Source organism: Mercenaria mercenaria, chromosome 14 (assembly GCF_021730395.1).
Source record: "Mercenaria mercenaria strain notata chromosome 14, MADL_Memer_1, whole genome shotgun sequence".
Taxonomy (NCBI): domain Eukaryota; kingdom Metazoa; phylum Mollusca; class Bivalvia; order Venerida; family Veneridae; genus Mercenaria; species Mercenaria mercenaria.
In genome coordinates, this window is record NC_069374.1 from 13,445,018 (window position 1) to 13,454,294 (window position 9,277).

Here is a 9,277-nt window from a genome sequence, read left to right on the forward strand (position 1 = left end):
CCTTTTTCTGGTATTTTGAAAAAATAATACTGCACCTACAATTAATTAAATTTGAAAACCATGAAGAGAAATGTGTTTCAGACAAACTAAATTCCAAGAGAAACAGTTTTTTTTTCTCGAGTAAAAACAAAGGCATTTGTAAACATTTTGTTTTAAAGTCTCTAAATTGATGTAATGTCAGTTTAATGTCATTTTCAATGTCGATTCAAATACATTGCCATATCTATTTCATAATGCTACTTCACTGACATTTAACACTAGTATCGTGATACTTGTCTCAGGTGATATGAGATGGATGGTTTATTAAAACATCTTTTGAGAGTAATATAAGTAATGCCATATTTGATTGACTTGAGGGTTGATTTATGTCAGACGCCTTCAGCTGCTCCCTATGAGATTTATTGGACACTTTCGTTGATGTGTTTTTGAGAAAACATTTGTACTTCTATGTTGTTGTCAGCCTAAACCATATATTTGTCCATACAGACTATTTAAGAATTTGAAGGGCATTGGAAATCAGCTTGAAATAAAAGAGATAATGATTATGGCTGCTCTGTCTATCTGGACCCGATCTGTATTCTTAATGTCATATTGTTTCTATACATCAACATCACAAAAATCGACGAACCGAAAACATCTCTAATGTGTAATTTAACAATTAACGATTTTCTTCGTCTTGTAAGAACAATTTATTTATTTATTTATTTGGGTTTTACGGCGCACCAACACAGTATAGGTTATAAGGCGCCAAACATGTCTACAAATTTTGGTTTCACATCTCATTTACATCGAAATAAAAACACGAGGTATGGAATCAAAATTTGCATACCTGCTGGAATCACAGAGTTACAGCAAAACCAAGTGTTAAGACCCTATTAGTCGCCTCTTACGATCATGCAAGGGTAAAGAACAAAACAGATCTTATGAAGTTCAGTGTTTAACATTTAGAAATTGAGATGAATGAATATTAGCGACTGTTTTCTTCTGATTTCTCCTTAAATATAAAATACCGATAATATGCATTCTTCAAAAAATTTCAATCATTTTTTACTATTTGTTTGTTATAGATAGTTATTTCACTTTCAGAATTTCCTAGTGACCAGAAAAGCAATATTTCAATGCAAAAGTATTTCGAACGGGAAAAGTACATTTTGGCCATAAGTTCATAAGAATGATATATAATATCAACGACATTATTTTATGAATACAGAGAAATCAGGGAAAACCAGGTTACGGAAAAGGTGGATCTAACATAAGTCGATAAGCTCCGTCACTTCCGGCTTTTTAATGCTGAATATTTTACTTGCATAATTATGTAATAACTCACGAACACTCCCGTTACAGATTAGGAGGATCAAAATGTAGTGTTTCCTTGTTTTTCTGTGCAGCTCTAAGTCAGCCCCAAAATAATATTGGTCCCTTAGTATTGGATTTCTGAAAAAAATCGGCGTATAACCTAGTTAAAACATAAAATTATGATAAGCTTCAATGCCCGTTCCAAATTTTTTTTCACTATGCCAAAACCTCATCAACATGTCATTTATAAGCATTTATTATCATTAGTTAATATTAAGGTAGACTGAAATATATTTGTCAGGTTTTATGAGCAGAGGTTTTAAAAAACAAAATATAGGATTGGATGACTAGAAATGACCTTATTTATCCCTATGTTTATTTATATGTGATAAAATTTATCCCATTTCTTCCTCAGCAGTGCGAAACAAGAATGTAAACTAACTATAAGTTACCAATGTGAACGGATTATAGAGCTAAAATGAAGAGAGGGAGTCTTTTCAAAGTGCTGTATTTAATGTTAGTTTTAAAACTTGTCATTCTGATAAATGTGTTTAATAGAACAAAAAATATTGTCTTCGAAGAACATAAACTAACGTGCTCTGTTTTACTTAGAATTTCAGTGCCTTTATCATGAGACTATTTTATTTCTGTTTCCAATGTTAACTACATTGACTTGAGTATTTAACATTTTAGAGTTATTTTAAGTTTAAGATGGTAGAAAATACAGTGTTTACAATGATAATTGTTCAGATTGAGTTTCAAAGTTTTGCCGTATATTGATTTTATAAAAGTACGTTTGTTTCTCACAAAAATATTTGTGTACGTGCCATTTCCCTGTCTTACTAGGGTCTGTTTGAAATGTGTGTTAAAGTTTGTTTTAGAACATAGAACTTCAAGTAAAAGCATTAGCCTGCGGAAAATAACTTTGCAGTGCCATTTTACTGTAAAATAATTTTCTTAAAGAAACTGTCTGAGCCCTTAAGCAAATCGTTTTTAATTGAACATGGCCCCGTTCTGAAATATGCTTCTAATGGAGCTGATAGATAATTACTAGAAACAAAATAAAAGAGATCAGTTGTAACATGCCCTTTTTATATTAGTGTTTGACTGGTTTTACTATTTCAAAAACAACGACAACAAAGAAACAACGATGAATTTCTGATTGGTGCTGGTGCATTTAATAGTCAGACATGTTCAAACCGTCTACGAAAGAAACAATGGTAATATGGAGATCGGCGATCCACGCAAACCTAACTAAAACTATTCTGAGTGAATATTTTTAAGAAATGAATAAAATTAAGGTTTTTAAAACGTCTTGACAAGTTATAAGTAAAATAAACTAGAGATATTCATAAGGGTGTCAGCATGCAATGTCGTTGGTCCTCCGTAGCCGAGATGGAAAGGTCGCTGACTTCGAATCACTTGCCTCTCAAGCCTCACTTGCGGCGAAGACTTCTTCATATGGGGAACCATCCAGCTGGCATACGAAAGGTTGGTTTGTTCTCAAGGGCACCTGGAGTTTTCCCCCACCATCAAAAGCTAGAAAGTCACCATATCACCTTTAATTGTGTCGATGTTACGTTAAACCCAACAGAAACAAAAAGTACAATACTACGTTCTGGCGTTACAATGTAGAGATGGTACCTACCCAAGAAAATCTAAGGGGAACAACTCTGAATTGACAAATAAACTGAAGCCAACATACAACATTGGTCAAAAGTGAAAGAAAAATCAAATAGGTCCTTATACCAACAACTGATCAGGCAGACAAAATATGACCTACATTTGTTTAAATCTCTTTGTATTCAATATACAACATGCACACTTTTCTCATGGCTTACACTGACAGTTATTTTATAAGTTGTAGTTAGGCCCTGATTGAAAATTTAGTAGTGCATGAAAATAAAGTAAAATAATGCATAAATTCCATTAAAGAAAATTCTATGACACGGTATAGAACTTGAATATTATAACGGGGAGAATATGTGTAGGCGGCCGGGTAGCTCAGTCGGTAGAGCATCGGAACGGTATTCCGAGGCCCCGGGTTCGAGTCCCGGTCTGGCTGCACATTTTTCTCACCCTGTGACATTTGGCGCCCAACATGGGACCGTGACGGCATTACACTGGTTAGTCTCCGACGCCTGTAATTGCTTATATATAAAGTACCCGCTGAAATTCGAGGACGAATTTCAAAATGGTGGGGAAATATGTCACGGTATAGAACTTGAATATTATAACGGGGAGAATATGTGTAGGCGGCCGGATAGCTCAGTCGGTAGAGCATCGGAACGGTATTCCGAGGCCCCGGGTTCGAGTCCCGGTCTGGCTGCACATTTTTCTCACCCTGTGACATTAAGAAACGTTATTAAAAGTTTATTGTTCTCAATGATGAAACATCGGTTTACACAAAAATTATATACAAAAATATAAAATGTATATATCCAACAATGAGAAATTACAAACAGAAAAGTTAAACTGGTATCACGTTTGTGTAACAACGTAGCTAGACTGGTTATATTCATCATTTCAATGGATCATTTTGAAAGTGTTTCTTGTGCTTTAGTCATTTTGAAGCATTTCTCTTACTGTTCAAGTTTCTTTGCTGCAAATAATGTAACACAAAAAATCATTGTCATCAAATGAAATTACAACATTTTAAGGTAGTGGTTGTAAGTACACCATTTTAAGGTGATTTTCGTTACAGGTCAACTGCCCTAAAAAACTATAATGTGTTTATTTATTGTTGTAAACAAGGTAAGCGGGTAACTTCATATATCAACATAAATTTACAACTTAAACTGTTAACACAACCTGAAAAAAAGATTTTTGTTGGGGCCTCTCATTTACAATATATCAACAATTATCACCTGAATTGAGTGCATTCATGAATGAAAAATTTTGATGGTAAAATGGTGTAGGGATTTGTTTACATTATAAAATCTTTAATAATTTCGTTCAGGTAAATATTTGGTATGGTTTTGGTAAGCTTATAATAAAGAGCATGTCATTCTCTTTCACTCAGATTTTTTCATTAGTTTTAGACTCTTGGCTAGTCTTGAATTTTGACTTTATTAAATGACAAAAGGAAGTTGAGTATAGGCTCTTTCAAAGTGTTGAAAGTAGACTAAACTTACACTATACTCTATTGTATTTATTTATCTGTGGAGACTTTTGATACAGAATATAATTGGGGGAATCCTAAAATCATTGAAAAACGGTCAATACAAGAGTTGTCCATATCGCTTCAGATATTTTGAGAAAGTCGTTTTTTAAATATCAAATATTTCTATTTTTACATGGAGAGGGGGAAAACCATAAATATATTTAGTAAATTGGTGCACTTAGCTATCACTTCACTCTGAAAAAAATCTGTAAAGATGAATTTGACTTTTTAAGGTACCATCTCTATACAATGTTAACTGCTTGAGCTTTCTCATGGAACGTCATATAACATTGAATTGAAGTTAAACATTTGTCTGATTGATAAAATCCTCATAGTTTTTCGCACTTGGTTATAGTTATCAAAATCCATTTTACCACTTTTAAGATTTTCTTACTTTTGGTTATGCCGGTTTACTCCCTCGTATTTAAAACCGAATTTTATTCCCGATTAGTATCCATTCCTGGTGTTATTAAAATGTGTTTGAATGGAAATAGATTTTAATTTTGTGTGCTTTGTTAGCAAATAAAACACGTGTTTTCGTTCAGATGCATCGTAATTAATCACACGGGCATTCGGCCTTCGTGATTAGATTACAACGCATCTGAACTCAAAACCGTGTTTTATTTGCCAACAAAGCGCGCAAAACAAAAATCTATTTCCCCCAAAAATTGAAATTAAAATTTACATCAGTTAACACGAAGACAGAATTGTAAGGTGAATAACATAAAATGGTTTAAATTATTGTCTATTATTATTATTATTATTATTATTATACCAGATTTGTTGAGCGCCCTTTTCATATGAAATATACGTTCAAGAGCGCTTTACAATTAAACATGTGACATATCACAGATATGTAGGAAAATCACAAAAACATGGCATATGCAATATTAAGACTAAAACTGAAACTGAATAACTTGATTAAACACCCAATTATATAAATGATTTATTCGAAGGCGTTGTACATAATAACAAAAATAGTTATTATATAATATTAATAATGACAATGATAACAATTACAGCCCTTTTGTTACTTACAGTCATGACTGAACCCCTCCCCTTGAGGTCATTTTACCCCCATTGCCAATACCAGTGCTTAAAGCATCTGGTACGCCCAGACGGGCTGCATACAGAGGTTTAAACCCACCGGTTAATGGTGCCATCATATACTGTATTAGAAAGCAAAAAAATACCACACACTTCAATATCACAGTTCCATTAAACAAGTATGAGACTTTGTCTAGTCATCTGAAAAAAAATTATCTCTCATATTCCTGAATGAAAAAGTGTGTCTTCAGTGATGTTTTAAATGAACACATTGATGTTGAATCCCTTATTCCTGGAGGGAGTGCGTTCCAAAGCTTTGCAGCGGCTGTTTCAAAACGTCTGTCACCATAAGTTGCTGTTTGAATGTTCGTAGGTAACTCCAGTCTTAGTGTCTATATCTTAAAATGGAAACTTATGAGAGTTTTCACAAACGACACATTTGGGACCAGTACATGTACTAAAAGGAAAATTACGCAGCTGTATATTAAGCATACTAACTGACATAATAGCTGGATATCTTATGCAAACTTTAAGCTGAGAAATAAATGTCAGTATATCGATGCTTTATATACAAACCGTAAACGAGTTCTTCGCGTACTTTGATTTTTGTATTAACTTATTACTACTTTTAATGGGATTCGGTTACGAATAAAAATATAAACAATGGAGTTTATGTCCAGGAATCATTGGACCAGGTATGGATCGCAGCCAGCAAATGCTGATGACTTTGATTGATGCAAAGAGCTATGTAGTGTGTAACAGTAATTGTGACTTCCTATCAATTGCAATCGAAAACTTGTAAAATTATTGCTTAGATCTGGACAAAGCTCGCTGTTTTCGCTGTTCGCCTGCTGCTAAAATGGCAAATATAAAAGATATGGTGTAAGTTATATTTTACTGGTACTGCGAATTAGTATAAGATCATATTATAAAAATCTGGGAAGTTTGACCGATTTAAAATGTTTGAAAATGTAGATAGGTTTTCTTTATACAAAAAAAAAGCCGTCAGCTAACAAAATTCCAGTTCACGTAATAGTGAGGGTGAACTTTCACTGCCGAGCAAAAGACTCTGCTGTTACAGAGAATTTGCAGTGTGCATTCCTGTGTGAGAGGTCCTGGTTTCCATTCCCGTTCAGAGCTTAAATTCTTTTTTTTTGAAGGTTATCAAACTATTCCACGTGTTCTATATTCATAGCGAACATTATAATGGACATTTTTAGCAATCCACATCACAGTTTAATGTAAAATGAAATTAAAAGCACATCGAAATAGGAAATATCTAATATATTATGTCCCTTTGATAGTTTTGCTCTACATGCCCTGGAAGAGTTACGTTTCCTTTATCACAAAGTTTTCTTTTATATTAAAATATTAGATGCTCACAAATCTGTACGTTTCGAATATTTATTCACTTTTGAAAAATGTATGGACATTTGCCTGCATTTCCAAGATTTTGAACTTCATATCTGTTTACTATCACTACTTCATAAGTCAGGTAGCTGTGAAAAATCCGTTGTAAATTGTTTTGGTTTATATAAAAGTATTACAGTTCAAATACCCTATTATTGCTGTACATTTATTTTAACAAGAAACAATTTCGGTGTATCTTTATCCAGCGGAGGAATGTAGAACTTTCACGAGGAGAACAATATATAACGGCTCATCAACTTTGTCCGAGATACATATGAAGTGTAGTAAATATGGTACCATTATTACCAGGGACGCTTCCCGCTTCTAACTATACTTACAAAAATGTGTATGACTTTACATATCATAAATAAAGAGGGCATGCTTTGACGTCTTAAATGTCATTATCTATAGACGTAATTACGTTAACTAATATTTCAGAAAAGCTCCATAACTTCGTAAATCTATTTCATCATTGTTAATTGACATCTCCTGAAAATTTTACACCGTCTAAAATTTTAAAGGTTTATCTAGGGTTCTACAAAAATGTACAGAACACTAAGCAAAAACCAATCACCGGGAATCATTGACTTAAGTGTTGTTGAAAGAAATTATACTTAATGCAGCGGAAGTGAAAACTCTTAGACGCTGGATAACGTTGCCTCACTGTGTTCCTTTGTTTGTCCTACTTGTCTGCTTCTTTTGTTTCGCGTGTGCGTTGGTATTGTGTGCGTCAATGCTTACAATAGTGTTGTTTATGGTCTAGGGAGGCTGCATTTTTAGAACGTGGCTCTCAATATGGAATAGTCATCTTTCCTTTTTCCCTAGCTCTTTCTCTTCAACATCTCTATTTTTATATCTTGCATGTAATTAAAATGTACTTCTGTTGGATTTTTGAAAAAAATATTGTCGCTATTTCTTACATATCTTATCTTCTTTTTGTTGACTTGCGTTGTATGGCTCTGTCTGTGTTTACTGTGTTCTTTGCTCCCGAATTTAGAAAACTCATTGGATCCATCTGACCAATATATTGGCACATAGGTAAATATAAATAATAACATCTGTAAAAACTGAATGAAGGAAATTTGTTTTTCCCAGTGCAAGATCAAACATTTATCATTGAGTGAACGCCAGATAGAACTTTTCGGAGTCTTTTCAAATTGGTGTCTTCAGGATAGAATGGTCTCAAATAGAGTATACCCATTGTTCCCTTCAAGGCGTAAAATTTCATCAAATCTACTTAGTTTCAGATTTCTTTTACATTTGATAATCGCAGCACATATATTTTTATGTTCCTTAATGTAAGAGTACAATCAATGAAAGCACCGAGTATCGAGTACAGCAAATAAAGCCCGAGTCACAAATTTCAATGTAGGCCAACAACAAATATGAACTGTACTGGAAATATATAGCATTCAATATGCAGTTTCAAGTACAGTACATTAACACTTTATTTTGATAAGACATAAAATATCTAACAATAGAAATCTATACTAAAAATACCAAAGTCCAAAGAAATAACAGCTTCAAAGATATATATCAGTAGAAGTGAAATGTTGTTTTTCAGTAGCACATAATAGGAAAGTAAGCATAGTAAACAGTCAGTGGAGTGAAAACATTGTGTGAGAAGATATTATAATAATTGAAGCATTCGTCATATTGCTTAAAACTGAGTCGTGAATATGGCAATATTCTGGATAGTTAGTATTCATAAACTATAAGTAACAAGATTATCAAATGCATTAAATACACAAATGTATGGTAGCGTGTCAGTTTGTACTGTTTCTTTGAGCAATCATTTGTTCAATCCTACTACAGGGATTAGCATAACTTGCTCAACAGTTTTTACGTTTCCCTAAAGCATGAATTATTGCATAGCATGCATTTCCACTACCGTCCATGAACAGGCTCAATCAAACCGAGCCTGCAACATTTTCGTTTTTGTCGTATTGAGCGACCTGTGGAGTTTCCACTTATTCTATCTTATGATAGATTTACGGTTCTCTCTGAAATGAGCTGTTCCATGCTCAGCATAGTTTTAACTGTTCCTTGTAATATGATCTATCTTATGATCAGCATTGCTTTCCTGTAACATTACCTGTGGCAAGTTCCCTGTAACATGAATTGTTCGTACTCAGCATAGATTTTAATGTTCTGCTAATGAGAAATGCCTCTTGTGCTTCATATTTTTTAACTTTCCCCTCTCACATGAAATGCTTCATGCTCACTAAAGTTTTGATGATTTCCTATGAAATGAAAAGTTCATACTTAACATAATTTTATTATTCTCTCTATCGTACATTTTCATGCACAGCAGAGACTTAGCGAGATATTTAAGTTTCGTTTCACGTAAAACTAAATATT

At 33.4% G+C, this 9,277-nt stretch overlaps 2 non-coding genes across 2 annotated transcripts; both read left to right on the forward strand.

Annotated features, from left to right (window-relative positions):
* The first annotated feature begins 3,289 nt into the window (after positions 1–3,289).
* Trnat-ggu (transfer RNA threonine (anticodon GGU)) lies at positions 3,290–3,361 on the forward strand. The gene has a single exon. It is a non-coding gene; the product is annotated as a tRNA-Thr (tRNA).
* Positions 3,362–3,553: 192 nt separating this feature from the next.
* On the forward strand, positions 3,554–3,625 carry Trnat-ggu (transfer RNA threonine (anticodon GGU)). The gene has a single exon. It is a non-coding gene; the product is annotated as a tRNA-Thr (tRNA).
* The last annotated feature ends 5,652 nt before the right edge of the window (positions 3,626–9,277 follow it).